General features: G+C 38.6%; 1 long non-coding RNA gene and 1 other non-coding gene across 2 annotated transcripts in view; both read left to right on the forward strand.

The window, feature by feature from the left end:
* Positions 1 to 1026: 1026 nt before the first annotated feature.
* TRNAI-UAU lies at positions 1027 to 1099 on the forward strand. The gene has a single exon. It is a non-coding gene; the product is annotated as a tRNA-Ile (tRNA).
* Positions 1100 to 14228: 13129 nt separating this feature from the next.
* The window catches only part of LOC123379711, a 47654-nt gene continuing 40173 nt past the window's right edge, over positions 14229 to 21709 (forward strand). The window contains exon 1 of the long non-coding RNA XR_006584583.1: positions 14229 to 14839. This is a non-coding gene — a long non-coding RNA (uncharacterized LOC123379711). The remainder of the gene's footprint in view (positions 14840 to 21709) is intronic.

Here is a 21709-nt window from a genome sequence, read left to right on the forward strand (position 1 = left end):
TCTCCATAATACATGAAGCCTAGTATGTGTTTTCCATAGGCTAATAGCAGTCTGCCTTCCCCTACAAGGTAGACAAGGAGTGTGAATGATTGGAAGATAGAACTGGCTGTAAGACATCTTTACCATGTGTGAAGCCGAATTGAGTATTTGGGGTATAATCAGAGTTTAAATCAAGTAGGATCTAACAAATCATGTACTATGGTACTTAGATAACCTTCCTCTCAAATACACAGAATATTTCTACTTCCCTCTGCCATAATTGAGATAAGTTCAGAAAGATTTATTACCCTTCTTTATAAACACCAGACATGGGGGGCGAGGGAGAGATAGAAGCTGATTCTGACGTAGTTCCTCAACAGGATTTCTTATTTTTCCAGAAGACACCCAGCAATTGGGCTATGCTGGCAGAAATTTGTTTCAACTCTCTAAAGCACCACATTGTCTAATATGTGGTTGATGCTTAAGAATATCAAATAAAGAACAATCATTTTCTGGGAATTCAGCTCTCTCCCAGCTATGAACAGTTGGATTTTGCAAAATGTGTTTCTCTAGCACTAAAGCCGATCTGGACTTTGGCAAGGCACCTATCCTATAGGACTGGTTCTTTTAAGAACAAGCCCCAAGCTCCCAGAAGCACATTTGCTCAAATGTGAGTGGGCTGCAATTCAAGTAATTTGCTCCCTAGCGCCTTGTGACAATCTTGTTTCTGTTTCTGTGTTCTTTCTCCAGCTCCCCTCCTGCTTTGCCCCTAAAGACTGATGCACCATTTCATCTGCTTTTTCAGAAATCTAGTTTCCTTTTCATGTCCCACTTCTGGGCTCACATACTGTCTCCTAAGCCCACTATTTCCATGGACTGATAATCTTCTATAGAGTCCCCCATCTTGCAAAAGATTCATATTTGGACCTCCAAGATATCTATGCCCATTTATAGCCCCACTCGATGAGCCCCAGACCCAATCCTAAATTAGGATCCTAATTAGGTTAGGTTACATAATCCTGTCTCAGAATCAAAATCTTATCTTTAGGTTCCATGGTGTAGTGGTTAGCACATCTGCCTTATACCCAGAAAATCCTGGGTTCAATTGCCAGTGGAACCACAAAGTTGCTTTAGTTTCCATTCAAAAGAAATTTGGTGAACGCTGTCTCACAATCTGAACCTTTATCAAAGAATTTTAATACTGGATTTCTAGTTTTAAAAGAATCTCAGGATAACAAGGTACAGGGCTAGCCTGATATAGATACCCTGGCTATCAGTCATATCCAATTTATTTCAATCACTGGTAAAGCCAACTTCTTAAACCAAGATATTCAGCTTTCTTTAAGCAGACTCCATTATTTAATATTTAAGCTAGTGCAGAATCATTTTGTGTGTGTGTGGCACACACTCTGAACACCAGGCAGAAAAAATTACTGTTATCCTTTTATTCTGAGGATATAGGACACATTTTTCCACAGGATGATTTAGGTGTTAAGAAAAATATATGCATCCGGACACATTAGATTTAGTGACACAGTTGACAAGTAAAGGCACATCTCCATCCTCTGCACCATAAGCTCTTCCTCAACATAATTATGACAAGGAAATGCCCAACTCACACTTACCAGGTGAATAACACATTGCATAAGTCATATGATGAATGAGGATAAAATCAAGTCACAGAGCATTACTGGAGAGAAAAATAACATCAAAGTAGAATCCAACCATAAAATTACAGCCAAGGATGCTGTCACAAGTTAGCATGGCTAATGGAAATAGCAAGTCTAACAATTGTTGCTCATGGACCCAACCATCCTTTTTCCACCCCACCCAGACCATCTAATCCACCCTTACCTTCAGCCCTGTTACATCATCAGAAACCAATCCTAGCCTTAGGAATGGGTTTTAAGAAATTATAAACTAATATGTGGATGTGATACTCATACAAGCGCTGACCTTGCTTCCTAGAACACAATCCACAATCGCATCTGGGTAGTTTTTTTCTGCTCACTCAAATTTTACAAAAATATGGCTTTTGAAACAAAATGGGTATAAATTCTAATCTTATTTCCATTAAGGAAGCTTTACTTCTGATCCATTGCCTATGAAATAAAGATAAAATATTTATTTGCAGAGTTTTATAAGCATTCAGTAGGATAATGTGCCTAACAAAGAGTCAAGTACATGGTATATGCTTAACTTGTTGCTTTTTAAAATTCTCATAACTACCATTCTTTAGGTTTCCATTAGTTTAGTTTGATACCTTGTTTGTTACAATTTTTAATATCTCATCTCAAAAATTGCAACACTCTAATTAGGCATTTATTCCTCTAGGCCTTCACTGTGCAAATAAAGTATCACTAGTCATATGTGGTATTTAAATATAAATTTTAATTACTAGTTTGTTTTTTTTTTTAATTAAATTTTTTTTCCACGTTTATTTATTTTTGGGACAGAGAGAGACAGAGCATGAATGGGGGAGGGGCAGAGAGAGAGGGAGACACAGAATCGGAAACAGGCTCCAGGCTCTGAGCCATCAGCCCAGAGCCCGACGCGGGGCTCGAACTCCCGGACCGCGAGATCGTGACCTGGCTGAAGTCGGACGCTTAACAGACTGCGCCACCCAGGCGCCCCTTAATTACTAGTTTTAAATAAAATTAAATATTCAATTCCTCAGTTGCACTAACCACATTTCAAGTGCACAATGGCCACATATCGCTAGTGGCTACTGTACTGAACAATACAAATAGCATTGCCATTATGGCAAAAAGTTCTATGGGACAGCACTGACACAGATAATATCTAAGCACCTTACAATGTATTCCATTGATTAGCTCTGAAGCATTTCATAACCTTTTCCTCAACATGTCAACATATGACAAGTGCCCCAGAGACCATCTGCTTCTGTAACACAAGTTTTTAAACTTGAAACTTGTTCACACTGTGGTCACTCATTCTTTCTATGAGTTTCTCTTAAAAAGCCTGCTTTCCCAGGGGCACTGGGTGGCTCAGTCAGTTAAGCATCAGACTTCAACTCAGGTCATGATCTCATAGTTTGTGAGTTCAAGCCCCACATTGAACTCTGCGCTGACAGCTCAGAGCCTGGAACCTGGAGCCTGCTTTGGATTCATTCTCTCTCTCTATCTCTCTCTCTCTCTCTCTCTGCCTCTCCCCGGCTCATACTCTGTCTCTATCAAAAATAAACATTTTTTTTTTAAAAAGCCCTCTTTCTCCTCTAAACTTCCTCCTAACCAAGGCATCTGTTCACATACAAATTATCTTGTTTCCATTGTCATTAAACATCACATCCTTTTTTTTAAATGTTTATTATTTATTTTTGAGAAAGAGAGAGTGAGCAGGGGAGGGGCAGGGACAGAGGGGGACAGAAGATCTGAAGTAGGCTCTGTGCTGACAGCAGAGAACCCAATGCAGGGCTTGAACTCATTAACTGTGAGATCATGACCTGAGCCAAAGTCAGAGGCCTAACTGACTGAGCCACCCAGGGGCTTAATGTGCCCCATTAAACATCACATTCTTGGGTACCTAGGTGGCTGCGTTGGTTAAGCACCTAACTTCGGCTTGGATCATAATCTCACGGTTTGTGGGTTCAAGCCCTGGGATGGGTTCTGTGCTGACAGCTCAGAGCCTGAAACCTGCTTCAGATTCTATGTCTCCCTCTCTCTCTGCCCCTCCCCTGCTCGGGCTCTGTTTCTCAAAAATGAATAAATGTTCAAAAAAATTGTTTTTAATTTTAAAAATAATCACATTTTTAAATTCAACTCTGAGTTCAATGAACTCTTCATTTACAGGGATCTAAATTTCAGAATATTTAATAAAATAAAGTTAGTCATGAAATTAGATCACTAATGTAAGTTTCTACCCAAACTGTTTAGGAGAACTATGTCAAGCTAGCTACATAGAGCTCAGGTCATGTTTTTCTTTATCAAAGTGAAGAAGTATCTAGGATTTAGTGTATTTAGTATTTAGGGCATAAAAGATAGAAAAATAAAGCAAACTAAGCTGTAAAATCCTATTCCCAGAAAATCTTCAATATCTTACTTATGTGCAATAAATATCTAAATATTTCCTAAGTTATATTAAAAAAAAACCCACAAAATTTCCTTTTCCCCCTACCAGCCTCTATGTGTGTATGAGGGGCGGGGAGAGGGGAGCCAGGTGGCAGGGGGATTAGGAGGGGTGCTAAAGATAAAGCAGAAGAATAGAAACTAGCTATAAAATTAGCAATGAACAATTTATTGCAATGCTTGGAATATTATTCTTATAACTCTGTAATATGACTTAATGTACCGAAGGGACGTTATTTCATATCTACAATTTGTGTAGTGGAGGTCTGTTCATCTTTTAAAAGACATATACTCTGTTAAAAGGGTAATAGTATGTATAGATTTTAAACTGAATGTCAAATGAAAAAAGAAACTCATACAAAAAATAATGGCCCAAATTAACGCTGTCAAAGAAGAATATTCGGGTGATTCAGAACTTGGAGTCAAAAAACCCCGAATATTTGTCTACCCCTGCCCCCTTGTGGTGGTATGTGCCTCTTAGGTAAAACAAGCAAATTTTTTATAGATTTGAAACCCAACACGTCAGTTTTGAAAACAGAGAAGAGAGAATTAAAGTAGAAAGGAATTATTATATTTAATACATAATAAAATAATGTTATTTCCATTAGCATGCATGTTAGTGTAACATCTGTGGTTAATTTTTAAAAGCTGCTGTACAAGAATAGTTATAAATGCAAAATCTAAATTTGTCTGAGACAGAAAGAAATAGCAAAATTATGGTTAATTTTTATTTTAGGTGTTCAAAGTCCTGTAATGGTAATTATACAGAACTGTGTTTTAACCATAGACTACAAAGGATTATATGATATATGTCATTCACCCAAGATGATGGATGTTTACTGAAGATCTACCATATGCTAGGCATAGGCTTATATTTTGGGAAGCAAATAATTGTTTGGAAAAACAATAATAAACAGTCTTTTCCCTCATGGAGTTTATGCCTTGTGGAGAAAAAATACAAGCAACATATAATCATACTAAAAAATTACAATCTCCAAATGACGTTTGAAGAAGACAATATGATCCTATGAGAAGAAATATATCTAGCAGAGGGGAGCCTAAAAAATAGAAGAGCATTTTGGAGGCTGTGCATTTGGAGGCAGGGAGTATATGAGAACTCCCTGAGTTCTCTCTGCTTAGTTTTACTGTGAACCTTAAACTGCTCTAAAAAATAAAGTCTAGTTTAAAAAAAAAAAAAAGGAGAGAGAGAGGCATTTCATAACAAAGGACACTGGGGTAGGTATGAAGAGGCATGCACAGGAAAGCAAACAGGCAAAGGTTCTGGGCTGAACAGTGGCGTGGCATATTCTAGAGTCTGAAAAGGCCAGTCAATGCCTGGAGCCCAGAAAAAGAATGAGTCCTCCAAGAAACTCAAAAAGGTATCCAGGGGCCAAAAATTGCATGAGCATATGGGCCATCTTATGAATTTAAGAGTAATAGAAAGCTATTAAAAGTTTGTAAGAGTAATAGAAAGCTATTAAAAGGTTTTAAATAGGGTGGGGCACCTGGGTGGCTCAGTTGGTTAAGTGTCCAACTTCGGCTCAGGTCATGATCTTGTGGTTCAAGAGTTCAAGCCCCATATTGGGCTCTGTGCTGACAGCTCAGAGCATGGAGCCTGCTTCAGAGTCTGTGTCTCCCTCTCTCTGTGCTCCTCCCCCACTCATGCTCTGTCTCCCTAATTTTAAATTTAAAAAGTTTTAAATAGGAGTATGACATAATCTTATTTGTATTTTACAAATATATTAAAATGTTTTAAATAAATGTTAAGAAAAGAGGGGCTAAGAAAATTATATGCTGCCTTTATAGCAGCATATAGTACTGTCCTTAAGGAGGACAAGTATCTATCAGACAGACAAGAGACAATGAGTTTAAAAAAGAAGAGGAAAATAACCTCTGACCACAGAAGCTTAGAAACCTACAATCAGAGAAGTACCTAGGTTGTGAAAGAATTCATAGACATCACTTAAGAAGAATGCCAGAGGAAGAGAGACTTGAGTTAACACAAGTAAGTTGGGGAAATTGGAGACAAGACTTACAGCACAGGCAACTTTGGTGGCAAACAAGCAGACAAATTCACCAAAACTCAGTTCACCAAGTGGCCAAATCACTGACAACCAATCCATCAAATATATGGATTTGACAAAAGATAATCTTATAAGTTTTAAGAAGAGTATTTGATTTGATGACCGAATGTGAAATAGTTCACATGAACTAAGTAAAATTTTGCTTTTCATATGGGGATTCTCAGTTTACACTGGTTTTTACTTCTTTTTTAAAATGTCATTTTAAAAAATGGGGGCCCCAGGGTGGCTCAATCTCTCGAGCGTCCAACTTCAGCTCAGGTCAAGATCTCGGGGTTCGTGAGTTTGAGCCTCATGTTGGGCTCTGTGCTGACAGCTCAGAGCCTGGATCCTGCTTTGGATTCTGTGTCTCTGTCTCTCTCTGCCCCTCCCCTGCTCATGCTCTTTCTCTCTCTCTCTCAAAAATAAATAAACTTAAATAAATAAATAAAAACAAAAAATAAAATAAAATGTAATTTTGTATTGATCCAATCTTTCAGCTTTCACCTGTTATCGTTTATTATATTTTTAATCAATTTATTTTTTACCCTTCTTCAACATCTTTTTGATTTGATTTATTGTGTTCCTTGTTTTTTTTTTCCATTGTTTTTTGTGCTTTTCTGAATCATTTTGCTAATTGCTAACCAAGTCGTGATACCCTAACTGTTCTTTGACAGAAATGACATTTTTAGTTTCATGGGGAAGTAATGTTTTTAACTAATTCTGATTCTTTTGGATGACTTTAAACTGTAATTCTAAATTTAAGTTAATTTAAACATTTTATTTCATTAAATTTTGATCTAGTTTAAAATTCTGATTTATTTTAGTGCCTGTGAGTTAAATTTAAAGTTTAATCTTCATTAAAGTTTAATTTAATCTTAAACTTTAAATGCTAGATATATAAAAGGAAAGCTGGATGCCATTTGAGGAATTGGCAAAAGAATTAGAAAAATGCTTAAAATTCACCAAAAAAGAAAATGACATTCAAAGATAACTGAAAATATTTCAGAGGTAGACAAGTGATCCCATTACATATAAAATGGCGGGGTGGGGGGAGGTTGGAAAATAGCTTTTCCTTTGAAAAAAAATTTTTAAATAAATACTGACACTGTTTTTGCTATTCTTACCATTCTGCCAAGTTCCCAGGTGATACATCAACCTTAAAAAGTTAGTATCCATAAAATCTTATTTCATCATTGGGAAACACACTTAAACATCCACAGAGCTTTAACTCTTAAGACTGTTTGGAATAAATTGATAAATCTGATGAATCCAAGCATTTGGCAAATGGTCATTCAGTGAACTAGTCCTTCAGCAAAGTGTTTTCAAATTAGGAAGTGTCTGATTCACTGTAACAGAGATAAGCTCTCTTAATTCAAGTCTCTCACAATCTTCAGGAGAGATAAATACTCAAATAATTGCAGACTTTCTGATAAATGTTTAGAAAGGAGGTGGGTGCAAAGTTCTATGGTAGCACAGGAAGCAGGGGAGGGGAGCAGCCAACTCTGCCTCAAGGAAAACTTCACAAGGTTCACAACAGCAGTGACAATATAGCTTATTATTGAAATATTTTTCCAAGCATAAAAGGAAGAAAAAGATAAGTAAGCTTTTTCAAAGTATGAAAGGGCCTACTGTTTTCTGAGAATGGCAAATAATGTAGTTTCAGCATTCAATGTTCCGGAGACATGGATCATGATAAATGGTAGGAAATGGGGAGTGAAAAAATCATTTCAAGTTGAGTTACATTTTAGAAATAGAATGTCTTCTTAATTAACAAGACTAGAGTGTATTATGCTAAACAAAATAAGTCAGAGAAAGACAAATATCATACGGTTTCACTCACATGTGAAATTTAAGAAAAAATAAACAGATGAACATAGGGTAAGGGAAGGAAAAAGAAAATCAAAACAGAGAGGGAGGCAAATCATAAAAGACTCTTAACTACAGAGAACTGAGCGTTGCTGGAGGGGAAGAGGGGGTGGGGAGCTGGGCTAAATGGGTGATGAACATTAAGGAAGACACTTGTTGGGATAAGCACTGAGTATTCCAATGAATCACTGGGTCTGCTCCTGAAATGAATACTACACTGTTGTTAACTAACTTGAATTTAAATAAATAAAAATTTTTAAAAAGACTTAGAAATTGACTTAGAAAAAGACTTAGAAATTGATTGGGGTGTGAGGAATGATGAAGGAGTAGAGCCTCATTTGATGTGCAGTTTCCAACTTGGACTCATTTAGAAATGAGTTCGAGGTGCTTGTGCAGCATTTAAATTGAGAATGTCACATAGAAATTGCTTAAATGGTTATAGAATTGAAGACCAATGTTCATATTCATGTGGATAAAAGACATGGGCATGAGTGGCATATAGTTTATAATAGGAGTAAATGATATCAGCAGAATATTTAGAGTTAAAAAAATGGAATTGGGGACTAGAACCCCAAGGAGCACCAACATTTAAAGAGGTAAAAGAATACCCAAAATGAGACTGAGAAAGACAAGTAGGGTGGAATGAAAAGGACACTAAAACAGGGAGCTTGGAAAGAAGGAAAAAGAGAAAAGAGTAGTCAACAGAACTAAATATTTCAGAAAGGGTAAGTGATTTAAGAACTAGGCAGTTTCCACTGGATGTATTACTCGAAAAGAGGAGGCAATTTATTTGAGTAGTGAGGATACAAACCGGGTGCTTGGAGAGTGGAGGTGAGGAGGTAGAAATAGTAAATGAAGATGGTGAAGAATGGAGCAGTAAGCTTCAGGGAGTAGTTTTCCTTGAGATTGTAGACATTTGAGCATGTTTAAATACAAGTAGAAAGTGAAAATAGAATGAGGGACTTTAAAGGTACATGGTGGTTCAATCACACTTGCTTTGTGAGCAAACTGCTTGATTTTTCTGATCCCAATTCTTTCATCTGCAATATGGGGATATAAAATAGTGCTGACTTCATGAGCTCTAATGACATAACCCATACAGAGCTTCACATATTACCTGGAATATACTAATCACTTCATAAATACTGGTTAATATTAAATAGCTTAAGGAGTGGAGTTGGGATAGGAGGAAAGGATGAAATGGGGATTTGGATCCGTGACTATGTATAGATTTGGCAACAGGAAATTAACAGGTTGAGTCACATAACCACTATTCTTCACCAAGTACAGAGCAGAAAAAAAAATGGTAGAAGAATCAGAGGTTTAAGAAGTGAGAAAAAGGACTGCATTCCTTATATCTAAGGGAAGATGGAAGGAAGTATAGAAATTAAATTTATCAGGTATCTTTTATGAATCATGCATTAAAACAAATGCTTTGTTTATATTACCTCATTCAGTTCTCAAAATAGTTATTATTCCCATTTCCTAGATGAGCAAACTGAAGTTTCTATATTACAGTAGGCTAGGGTAATAATAACATCAACCAATGATTCAATATGGAATAAGTTTATTTCTTGCTGTCAGAATAGTCCAGGATAGTGACAGGGCTCTATTGCCATAGCCACTTAAGAATTGAGGTCTATACCGGGGCGCCTGGGTGGCGCAGTCGGTTAAGCGTCCGACTTCAGCCAGGTCACGATCTCGCGGTCCATGAGTTCGAGCCCCGCGTCAGGCTCTGGGCTGATGGCTCAGAGCCTGGAGCCTGTTTCCGATTCTGTGTCTCCCTCTCTCTCTGACCCTCCCCCGTTCATGCTCTGTCTCTCTCTGTCCCAAAATTAAATAAATGTTGAAAAAAAAAATTAAAAAAAAAAAAAGAATTGAGGTCTATAAAAGCTTTGCCATGTTCAACAGTATGATTTCCAAGTTTGGCATCTCCAGCCAAGTGGAAACTAGCAAGGAGGGGCTTCTACCTGTTTTGGTGGTAGTGGTTGTGGTGGTGGTGGTGGTGGTGACAGTGACATGGTGGTGGTGGTGATAACAGTGACAGTAGTGGTTGTGGTGGTGGTGGTGGTGATGGTGGTAGTGGTGGTGATGATGGTGACAGTGGTGGTTGTGGTGGTAGTGGTGGTGGTGGTAGTGGTGGTGGTGGTTGTGGTGGTGGTGATGACAGTGACAGTGGTGGTGGTGGTAATAACAGTGACAGTAGTGGTTGTGGTGGTGGTGGTGGTGATGGTGACAGTGGTGGTAGTGGTGGTGATGATGGTGACAGTGGTGGTTGTGGTGGTGGTGGTGGTGATGACGGTGACAGTGGTGGTGGTGGTGGTGGTGGTGACAGTGGTGGTGGTTGTGGTGGTGGTGATGACGGTGACAGTGGTGGTGGTGGTGACAGTGGTGGTGGTTGTGGTGGTGGTGATGACGGTGACAGTGGCGGTTGTGGTGGTGGTTGTGGTGGTGGTGGTTGTGGTGGTGGTGGTGACGGTGACAGTGGTGGTGGTGGTGGTAGTGGTGGTGGTGATGACAGTGACGGTGGTGGTGGTGGTGGTGGTGACAGTGACAGTGGTGGTTGTGGTGGTGGTGGTGGCGTGGTGGTTGTGGTGGTGGTGGTGATGACGGTGACAGCAGTGGTGGTGGTGGTGGTGGTGGTGATGGTGATGATGGTGACAGTGGTGGTGGTGGTGGTAGTGGTGGTGGTGATGACGGTGATGGTGGTGGTGGTAGTGGTGGTGGTGGTAGTGGTGACAGTGACAGTGGTGGTTGTGGTGGTTGTGGTGGTGGTGGTGATGATGGTGACAGTGGTGGTGGTGGTGGTGGTGATGACGGTGACAGTGGTGGTGGTGGTAGTGGTGGTGGTGATGACAGTGACGGTGGTGGTGGTGGTGGTGGTGGTGACAGTGACAGTGGTGGTTGTGGTGGTTGTGGTGGTGTGGTGGTTGTGGTGGTGGTGGTGATGACAGTGACAGTGGTGGTGGTGGTGATGACAGTGACGGTGGTGGTGGTGGTGGTGGTGGTGACAGTGACAGTGGGTTGTGGTGGTGGTGGTGATGACGGTGACAGCAGTGGTGGTGGTGGTGGTGATGGTGATGATGGTGACTGTGGTGGTGGTGGTGGTAGTAGTGGTGGTGATGACGGTGATGGTGTTGGTGGTAGTGGTGGTGGTGGTAGTGGTGACAGTGACAGTGGTGGTTGTGGTGGTGGTGGTGGTGGTGGTGATGATGGTGACAGTGGTGGTGGTGGTGATGGTTTGTTGGTTTGCTGTGGGCCTGGAAGATGGTATTGGCCAGACTGGGAAGGGGTGCCCATAACCTCTGTACATACCCCATTGACTAGAAATCAGCCACATGCCACAACCAGCAATCTCTATAAATGTTTATTTGTTTGAAGAGGCTTGGGAGAAAGGAAGAAGATCACAAGTTTATTTTAAAAACACTGAGTTTAAGATTAGTTTATATGTTTAAATGGAATTTCCCGTGTAGAAATAGAGTTTGAGAGAATCTCAATGGGGTTTGGAGAATCCTGAAGCTGTCAAGTAAATGAGAACACCAAGCTTTGAAACAAATAAGATTGCCCAAAAAAGATATTACAGTAGTCATAAAATGTAATATTTTCATAGATAAAATAGCACTGAGAGAATCCCTACCTATTAATTTAAAAGTTTGTAAACATAAAATGGGGGTTGAGTCCCCAAATTGCTAAGTAAACACTTAGAATTACTATTCCAGAAACTATAGTAAAGAAGTATACGTGATCACACGTATAGTATAGTAAAGAAGTAAAGTGACCACAGTTCACTTTTCAAATGTCTTTTTTCCTCTGTACCAATAAAAGTATTTGCTATACAATTAAAGACCAAGTAGCAAAGGAGACGTTGTCTACTTAGGAACTGGAAACAGTTATTGATATTGCCTGGCAACTAACCGATAATCTATTTAAGATTATTCTGTTGCATTTGATTCATTTTCCTGATATATTTCAGGCCATATACTAACTATGTAAACGAAGATTTAAAGCAAGAGACCATCACATGGGTAGCTCAGTAAGTTAAGCATCTGACTTGTGATTACAGCTTGGGTCATAATCTCACAGTTTCATGGGTTCTAACCACAGGTTGGGCTCTATGCTGATGGCGCGGAGCCTACCTGGGATTCTCTCTCTTTCTCCCCTCTCACTTTCTCTCTCCTTCTCTCTCTGCCTTTCCCCAATCTCACTGTCTCTGTCTCTCTCAAAATAAATAACTTAACTTTTGGCACAAAAACAGACACTCAGATCAATGGAACAGAACAGAGAACCCAGAAATGGACCCACAAATGTATGGCCAACTAATCTTGGACAAAGCAGGAAAGAACATCCAATGGAATAAAGACGGTCTCTTCAGCAAGTGGTGCTGGGAAAACTGAACAGCGGCATGCAGAAGAATGAACCTGGACCATTTTCTTACACCATACACAAAAATAAACTCAAAGTGGATGAAAGACCTCAATGTAAGACAGGAAGACATCAAAATCCTTGAGGAGAAAGCAGGCAAAAACCTCTTTGATCTTGGCCACAGCAACTTCTTACTCAATACATCTCTGGACACAAGGGAAACAAAAGCAAAAATGAACTACTTGGACTTCATCAAAATAAAAAGCTCTGCACAGCAAAGGAAACAATTAGCAAAACTGAAAGGCAACTGAAAGAATGGGAGAAGATATTTGCAAATGACATATCAGATAAAGGGTTAGTATCCAAAATCTAAAAAGAACTTATCAAACACAAACACCCAAAAAACAAACAATCCAGTGAAAAAATGGGCAAAAGACATGAATAGACACTTCTCCAAAGGAGATATCCAGATGGTCAACCGACATGAAAAAAATGCTCAACATCACTCATCATCAGGGAAATACAAATCAAAACCACCATGAGATACCACCTTACACCTGTCAGAATGGCTAACATGAACAACCCAGGGAACAACAGATGTTGGTGAGGATGCGGAGAAAGATCTCTTTTGCGCTGCTGGTGGGAATGCAAGCTGGTGCAGCCACTCTGGAAAACAGTAGGGAGGTTCATCAAAAAATTAAAAATAGAGCTACCCTATGACCCAGCAATTGCCCTACTAGGTATTTATCCAAGGGATACAGGTGTGCTGTTTCAAAGGGACACATGCACCCCAATGTTTATAGCAGCACTATCAACAATAGCCAAAGTATGGAAAGATCCCAAATGTCTATCAATGGATGAATGGATAAAGAAGATGTGGTACATATATACAATGGAGTATTACTCAACAATCAAAAAAGAATGAAATCTTGCCATTTGCAACAACGTGGATGAAACTAGAGGTTATTATGCTAAGAGAAATTAGTCAGTCAGAGAAAGACAAATATCATATGACTTCACTTATATGAGGACTTTAAGACCAAGAACAGATGAACATAAGGGAAGGGAAGCAAAAAGAATATAAAAACAGGGAGGGGACAAAACATAAGAGACTCTTAAATATGGAGAACAAATAGAGGGTTACTGGAGGGGTTGTGGGAGGGGGATGGGCTAAATGGGTAGGGGGCATTAGGGAATCTACTCCTGAAATCATTGTTGCACTATATGCTAACTAAGTTGGATGTAAATTAAAAAAAAAAATAGAATTAAAAAATTAAAAATTAAAAAATTAAAAAATAAATAAATAAACCTCAAAAGAAAATAAAGCAAGCAAGAAAACAAACAAAAACAAACCTCACAATCTTAATGGACATAATGCTCAACCCAGCAAAATCATGCAATTCCTCTAGAATAAATTCCTTCAGGAACAGCAAGTGTAGTAAAAGGAGCAATAAACTTAGATTCTTTTTCCTAGTACTGTAAATATCTCCTTGACTAATTTGGGGAAACCCTCTTTCCTTGGGGAGGGCCTCAGCTTTTCCATCTGTAAAGTGATGCAAGTTTAACTAGATTAGATTCAGTTTATGAGACATTATTGGTGTTTATTGTCAAATTCTGTGCCAACTATGGGGGGTAGAAAAATGATTATGACACAATCCATGTACCAAGCTGTTCACCAGTAGTTCTCCCGTCTTTCCTGGGCACATGGAAGACTAAACAGCCCAGTTCTGCTATCTAGAACCCTATGATTTGTGATGGCCAGTGAAATATGAACAGCACAGACCAGGATGAGTCAGGAGCCCCTACTAAATTTCTAATCTTTCTCTTCCGCCATGGAAGTCAGAGAAAAATCCCTTTTGCTGAGAAGGTAGAGCCTCAAATTTGAAATTGCCTGGATCTCTGAATCCCTGAATGGAATGGCAGACAGCCGTCCTTGAGAGCTGCCCTGATCTGCCTCAGACTCTTGCATGAGTGAGATGTAAACTTTTGTTCTGAAAATCGTCTGAGTTACCCACAACAGAGCCTACTGTTTCCTCACAAAGGAGACTAGTTATAAGGCAGGCAGGATACAACTATGTACCATGGCATAAATAAAGTGCCCTTGACAGGGAAAGGGAAGAGGAATTAGTTATTTCTAAAGAAGTCGGGGAATATTCAGAAAGTAAAGATGAGTGTGGCAGTCTGAATGAAGCAACTAGAAATTTAACATTGAGATGGCAGTCAAGGATAGGCCCTTAGGGAAAATTTAAGAATTAGATAAAGGCAAGGTAATAGAGAAAACTGAGAAGACAGAGGGGAAAAGAGAAAACCAAAAGGAAATGGTGAACTCAAACCCAGAAAGGAGAACATTCCAAGTCAGAAACGGTTTATAAAGTTGTTTCCTGGGAGATCATGAGATGTCATCTGAGAAGAGGCCATTTGATTTGAAATTATGGAAGTCTTGAAGACAATCTAGATCATAGTCATTTGAGAGATGAAAAGGAGGTAAGATATGCTTATGATAAAATATTAGAATAGCATTTATCACAGTTAGGAAATACTTGCTGCACAAAAATGCTCCCCCAAAATGCGGAGAGGTTTAAGGTCAAATACATTTTGGACATGCTGCATACTTTATACCTACAAGGACATTTCTTAAAGATCTATTCAGAATTTTCTCATCAGAAAATGGGGGGGGGGTGTGTGCGGGGGGTGGTATCATTTACTTACAAACTGATAATACCAAAGCAAGAAAGCAAAAATAGCATCCTAAAACAAGTCCACAAGTGTTTATCAATAATATTTAGCTTCTAATGTCACTAACTTTTGTGTCAGTAAGCAAAATAAAATACATGACTAAGGAACAATTTGGATAAAATTTTAATTGAGTATGTTCTGAAAATAAAAGAACCAGTAAAATATGTGTCACTTCTGATGTAACACATTTGTAGAGAAGTCAGATTGGCAGCCTGATCACAATGATGAGATGTCTGATTTTGGCCAATTTTCTGTTTTTTCTTAACATAATTTATTGTCAAATTGGCTAACATACAGTGTGTAAAGTGTGCTCTTGGTTTGGGGCATAGATTCCTGTGGTTCATCGCTTACATACAACACCCAGTACCCATCCCAACAAGTGCCCTCCTCAATGTGATTTTGGCCAATTTTCACAAGTTCCCTTCCTCTGATCTGTAAAACAGAAATAAGAATAATATCTACTCCAGGAGGTTTTGGGGGGAGTCAAAATAAAACATGGAAAGCACTTAGAATATTGCCTGGCACGTAGACAATGTTCAATAAATATTAACGATTATTATTACCATTACTATGAAACTTTTCATATCTCCAGCATTAAGCTGACATTTGGCAGAACTCAAAACCTGGGCTCCCTGATGAAGTGATGTTAGCGACTCTGGAAAGCATTAAGGCATAATTTACACACTAATAATCAAGAGTTGACAGAGAAACGATTATGTTTGGTTACTTCGATTTCATGTAGAGAAATCCGTACTTGAAAATGAACTGCCAATAGCCAGGATTCTTGCAGGAGAACAATACTTGTGGGATTTGCTTATTGTCCACGTTATTGCATGAAAATGGAATAATTTAATGCATATTCCTATCTGGGCTTCACACTTAAACACACACATGTTCCTAGCTGAGTGCATAACAAGTCTGTGCTTTTCTATCACCACCCTAATCATTGGATTAAATCATTCCTCAAGGAATCTGTTTTCTGAAAGGATACTAGATAAAAATGTTTAGCCATTTTTATAATTAAAGGCAATTCTTTAAACCTTAACATGAATTAAAAACTCGAACATAAAGCCTGCTCTGAGGAACATGCGATTATGTATGTTGCTACTGCCAAAGAATTCCCTCCCCGAGAACTTACACCCTGTGATTGTGTGGGCTGTGAACATCGTGAGAGCTTTCCTCTCAAATCTCCCAGACTGAGCATTGCCTCCCACACAGCTTTTTAAAAAAAAAAAAAAAACATAGGATTTTTAACTCATTTTTGCCTTTAATGCCAGACTTATTCTGAGGTGATTTATGGAATCCAGCATTAAGCACAGAAAAAGTTGTTGAAGTCACCTCTCCCCCATGTTGCAGTAAAAATAAATAGCTGAAGCTATCTGCAAAACAATGGTCCTAGGTTGTGTAGATTTAAAACTCATGCTCTGAGAGCAGCACTGAATTCCCCTTAGAATGCCTTTGGAGATGGGTTTTTTATATCAGCCATCTGGGCTTTTTATATCTGCCAACCTCAGAAGGCATTTTACACATTCCCTGTCTGTCCAGAGAGAGGTCCCTGAAAGCCCATAATAATTGCGCTATGGTGAGAAGAGCAACCCAATGGTTCCTGGTTGCTATCTTCCACCTCTACTGAGACCATACAGACTCTTCTTTCCCTCTTCCGGCACCATCAAAGCCAAAAGGAAGGCAACCTGTTCACCTACATTTCAATAATTCTACCACAGGTCTCTGCTTTCCAAGGTGGAGAGAAGTGTTTTAGGAGAAAGGGGTGTCACTCCAGTGTCCTGTTGTTATTATGTGAGCTTTCCAAATTTCATCACATTCCCTTCAATCAGCCCCACCAGAAATAGTCAACTGGCTGACTTTGAAGTTACAAAACCCTTTTAATACAAAGAATAGAGTAAGATCTGTCATGTGCACTTGACTCTTTCCACCACCAGCTTCACCTGGCCAATTCCTATTTATTCTTCAAGTCTTACGTGTAACGTATGCAGGGACACTTTCTGTCAACCCTCTCCCCCACACACACCAGTCTATAATAGGGCCCTCTGTACAGTGTTCTTAGAATTAGAATTTTCTTCATTGCATTTAACACAACTCTAAGTATGGGGTGATCTGTAATTGTGTTTTAGTGTTTTTCTCCCCCACTGGACTGTTTGCCCACCCATGGTTACTGTTGAATGAGTGTTGATCAAATGGATCATTGAGGGTAGTGTCTTTCATTAAAGAAGCAAGGCTGATGAGATTATGGCTGTGCTTAGATTTCAGTTGTCAAACAGAGGCATGATGAGGGAGAAATCGGGATGAGCCACTGCATCACTTTGGCATTTAGAAAAGCATTTAATCTAACTATAATTCATTTCTGGAGCCGGGCCCTTTAAATTTTAAATGCAGCAAATAAACACACAGATATCATCATATCCTTGGGAATACTATTTCTCCCCTGTTATTGTTTTCTATAACTGACCCAAAACATTAAAATGCAGTGCCTGCTTTTGTAGCCAAACACATAGGATCCAAAGTACCATTACAAAATAGCCCATTGAGGAGAATAAAAATTTACTACCACCTTCTATTTGTTTCCCTGATCAATTGCCTCTAATGGCTACTCTGTGCTATTCCCCTGCCTTCTCTGCTGTTGATGTCTTTCCGGCTGCCTCGTTTTCTACTTGGTGTCCTCTCTTACTTCACATACTTTATCGTAGGCACACTCTTCACTGGTGGATTTTCCACTGTGTGGAAGATTCAGAGCACATCATTAACCCCAGACTGACCTCCTGCTCCTGACATTTACAGAACTGCCCAGAAGTGCCCCTCTCCCCTTACAGCTGGTCTGTGCTCAGAAAATGCAAGCAATTATAATACTGTCCTGAGGTAAAAACATAATTAGGAAATCAAATCACTGGAGGCAAAAATATCCAGAATAATGCTTTCCAAAGCCAAACATAAGTGATTTATTAAAAATTATCTGTTCTCATTTGTTAGGCCGTTTTCCAGAATTCAAAATCTCATTTAACACTTCTATCCTTACCTATGATGGCACATAAAAGGTTATTTGAAATGTTGTTTATAATTATGAATTCTTGTGGTCTTACAGAAATCAAAATACCAAGAACAAATATATGCAAGGATAACAAAGCAGTTGCAAGCAAATGTTTTTTCCTCTAAATAGATTCTCAAAATTTCTTCTTACTGAATAAAATCAACGATGTAAGTGGGTTCTGCTAGAAAATATTAACAGGCCTACAAGCAAATTGATTCAATAAATTCTTACCAGGTGCCTGGCATGTATCTGACACTGATGAAATACAAAACTAAGCCAATCTGTAACTTCTTTATTCCTCAGTATCTTCATCTGCAAAAGGATAATAATAAATAATAAATAATAATAAATAATAAATAAATAATAAATAAATAAATAATAAAAGGATAATAAGCACCTAAATCAAATATTTGTTGTATTGCATGAGTTAATACATGTGAAGGACTCGGGGAGGGCCTGGCATCTAATAAAGGCTCAAGAATGACAGTTATAGTTATTTTTATATTATTGTTTTAATAGTAATTATAATTGTAATTAATTGTTGTAATTACTAATTTTTTTTAACGTTTATTTATTTTTGGGACAGAGAGAGACAGAGCATGAACGGGGGAGGGGCAGAGAGAGGGAGACACAGAATCGAAACAGGCTCCAGGTTCTGAGCCATCAGCCCAGAGCCTGATGCGAGGCTCGAACTCACGGGCCACGAGATCGTGACCTGAGCTGAAGTCGGACGCTTAACCGACTGAGCCACCCAGGCGCCCCAATGTAATTACTAATTATTGTAATAATGAAGAAGACTCAGCCTAATGGCAAGACTTAAATGTAAGCATATAAATATGGACTTCCTGTGGTTGTTTTGGAAGTTTCTAGTGTTTTTTCAAACCTCATTTGCCTCTATAATATCACTACATGAGTAACAAGTCTGGTACAGATCTGACCGAGCATTGGACATCTCAGAGACTTTAAACCAAACCAGTAAACTAAGATCTTGCCTGACCTCTTCTTCCCCTTCACTCATTTCCAGAGGAAGCTTGGAAATACTTCTTTCTGGAGAAGGCCCAAGTTTCCAGCTCTGTCTATCCTGGATCACTTTTTGACTACCTTAAAGTGAGCCTGATTATCAGGTTAAACTCTGAACATAATTTGTTTATCTGTTCCTTTTTTTTTTTTTTTTTTTTTTTTTTTTGGTGGGGAGAGAAGTGTAATCTATAAAATGGGGATAATTATAAAACTAACAAGCATTTCCATAATCCTTTGAACCAGACACTCTTGCAAGCACTTTCCATGTATTGTTGTTTAATTCTCACAATAACAGTTATTATCCCCAATTTACTGATGAGGAAGTTGAGGCACAGACACATTAAGCAATTCACCCAAAGTCACACAGTTAACCAGGATTTGAAACCAGTCAATGCTCTTAAGTACAACAATATACTGGTGCTTATACTACTCTATTCCCACCTACATAATAAATTTTGCATTAGCCAAAACTTCTAGTGTTTTAAGGCCAGAAGCCTTAGGAGCTCCTGAGTGGAAAAAAAAAAAAAAAAAAGCATTTGTTTTGTCCTATTCAACAAAGTTTAACTGTGCAGTTCCTACAACTAAGGTTACCATACATCTAACTTACCCAGGACAGTCCCAGTTTGTACCTGTTGTCCTGGTGACAATTATAAACAGCACTCCCTTTCACTTTCAATGGCATCTTTCTGAATAATTTAAATTATATGTCTGGTCTCTAACTTAATATGTCTGAAAATGGGAAATGAATCTGTGTGTATATGTGTGTCTATGTTTCCCTTCAGATTTTGAATTATTTTGCTTTTTTTTATTTTGCTTTTGTTTTGTTTTTTTGAGAGAGAAAGTGTGAGCATGAGAAGAAGAGAGGCAGAGGGAGAGGGGAAGAGAGAATCTCCATACCCAGTGGAGAACCCAACACGGGGCTAGATCTCACCACTGTGAGATCATGACCTGACCCAAAATCAAGAGTCGGATGTTTAACCAACCGAGCCACCCAGGAGCCCCTTGAATTCCTTACATTTAAAATGCTTTTTTAACATTTTTTTGAACTTTTTTTCATGAATTTGTCTCGCACAGGTTTCTTCATTTAAAACTAAAGCATCCATCTTCGTTGTCCCCTGGCAATAGGGGTAGGGGGTATGAAGAGTAATGGGCCTTTCCACCCATGACACAAAGTGTTGACAATATGTCTAATTAGAACTCAGTTACTTTCCTATTTTTCTGTTTAGTTCATGAATTGTTGTTGAAGTTACTTCTATAAAAATATTTGAATGCATCCTTTACCAAACACTATTAATCACTTTCAATTTGTCTCAATCTCCACATTGACGTATTCACTCATCTGATTATTAAGTAAGAGAAAAGCATCCTCTTCTGATGCATGAAATTTTCAGGGGTGGCTTCAAAGTTTTCATGCATTTTGGGGGTATATATAAAGTAACAAGTAATGGGTTTTATTTCCCCCAGTGAATTTTCATTGCTTCTTGTTCTGGTTTAGTTGTCCTTGATGCTGCTTTGTTTTATGACTTCCTCTCATCCTCTCTTAATCCAAAAATAAATAAATAATATTCACAATTATACCTCTTTTATATGCCTTCTGGGTATCTACCCGCCACTTCTCATTGTTTTAAAAACAGAGTGAGTCTCCTGTTACAGATTAGAAGGAGATATCTGACTAGAACGCCCTTCTTGTCTTCTCCCTCTGGTAAAATCTTACCTATCCTTCCAAGCCCAAATTAAGTATCTTCTCTTCTGTGAACGCTCTAGCCAGAATTAATTGCTACCCTCTCTGTGATACTGCAGTTTTGTTCATTCTGTATTATGATTTTATCCTCATCTGTCACCTCCATCAGTTGCAAGCTTACTCAGAGCAAGGACTATATCTTACTTGTTTTTATATCTCTCCCTTGGCCTTAACACAAGGTCCGGAATATATATATTAAAAAATGCTTGATAATGAATAATACTTTATAGCACACAAAATTATCTCACATATATTATCTCATCTTAGGTCTATAGCAATATTATGTAGTATAAGATTATGAATTTCTGCACTTCATAGATGAAGAAACTGAGATCGATAAAGGATATGGAGAGAGGCTGTAAACCAGTCTATATGTTTCTAACTAATTAGATTTATACAAATTATACATGACCTAGTTTTCCAGGGCTTCAAAATCAATAACTTCGATTTAAGAACTATTTGATTTGACAACTTTTTCTAGTGTCCAGAGAAGACTTCTGAATTTTTTTTTTTTCTGTTTTGAGTTTATAGTAACAGAGTTATCAGATTTGCTATAAAGTTCACCATGGCAGCTTCACTTGACACAAACTATAAGGACACACTATATACACAAGTCAAGAAAGACAGGTCTTGAAATTATATTTCCCAAGTAGATTTCCATGAATTTTAGAATGGCCTCCAGAATTGACTGGCTTCCACAGAGCAGACCTTGGCCAATGTTCATGATGCCAGCCTACCAAGAAAATTTCCATGCAACAACAGACCACAGACAGCTAAGGCAACATGGGTAAGACTGCTCTCAGACCACTGAAAA

This window comes from Felis catus, chromosome C1 (genome assembly GCF_018350175.1).
Source record: "Felis catus isolate Fca126 chromosome C1, F.catus_Fca126_mat1.0, whole genome shotgun sequence".
Lineage (NCBI taxonomy): Eukaryota > Metazoa > Chordata > Mammalia > Carnivora > Felidae > Felis > Felis catus.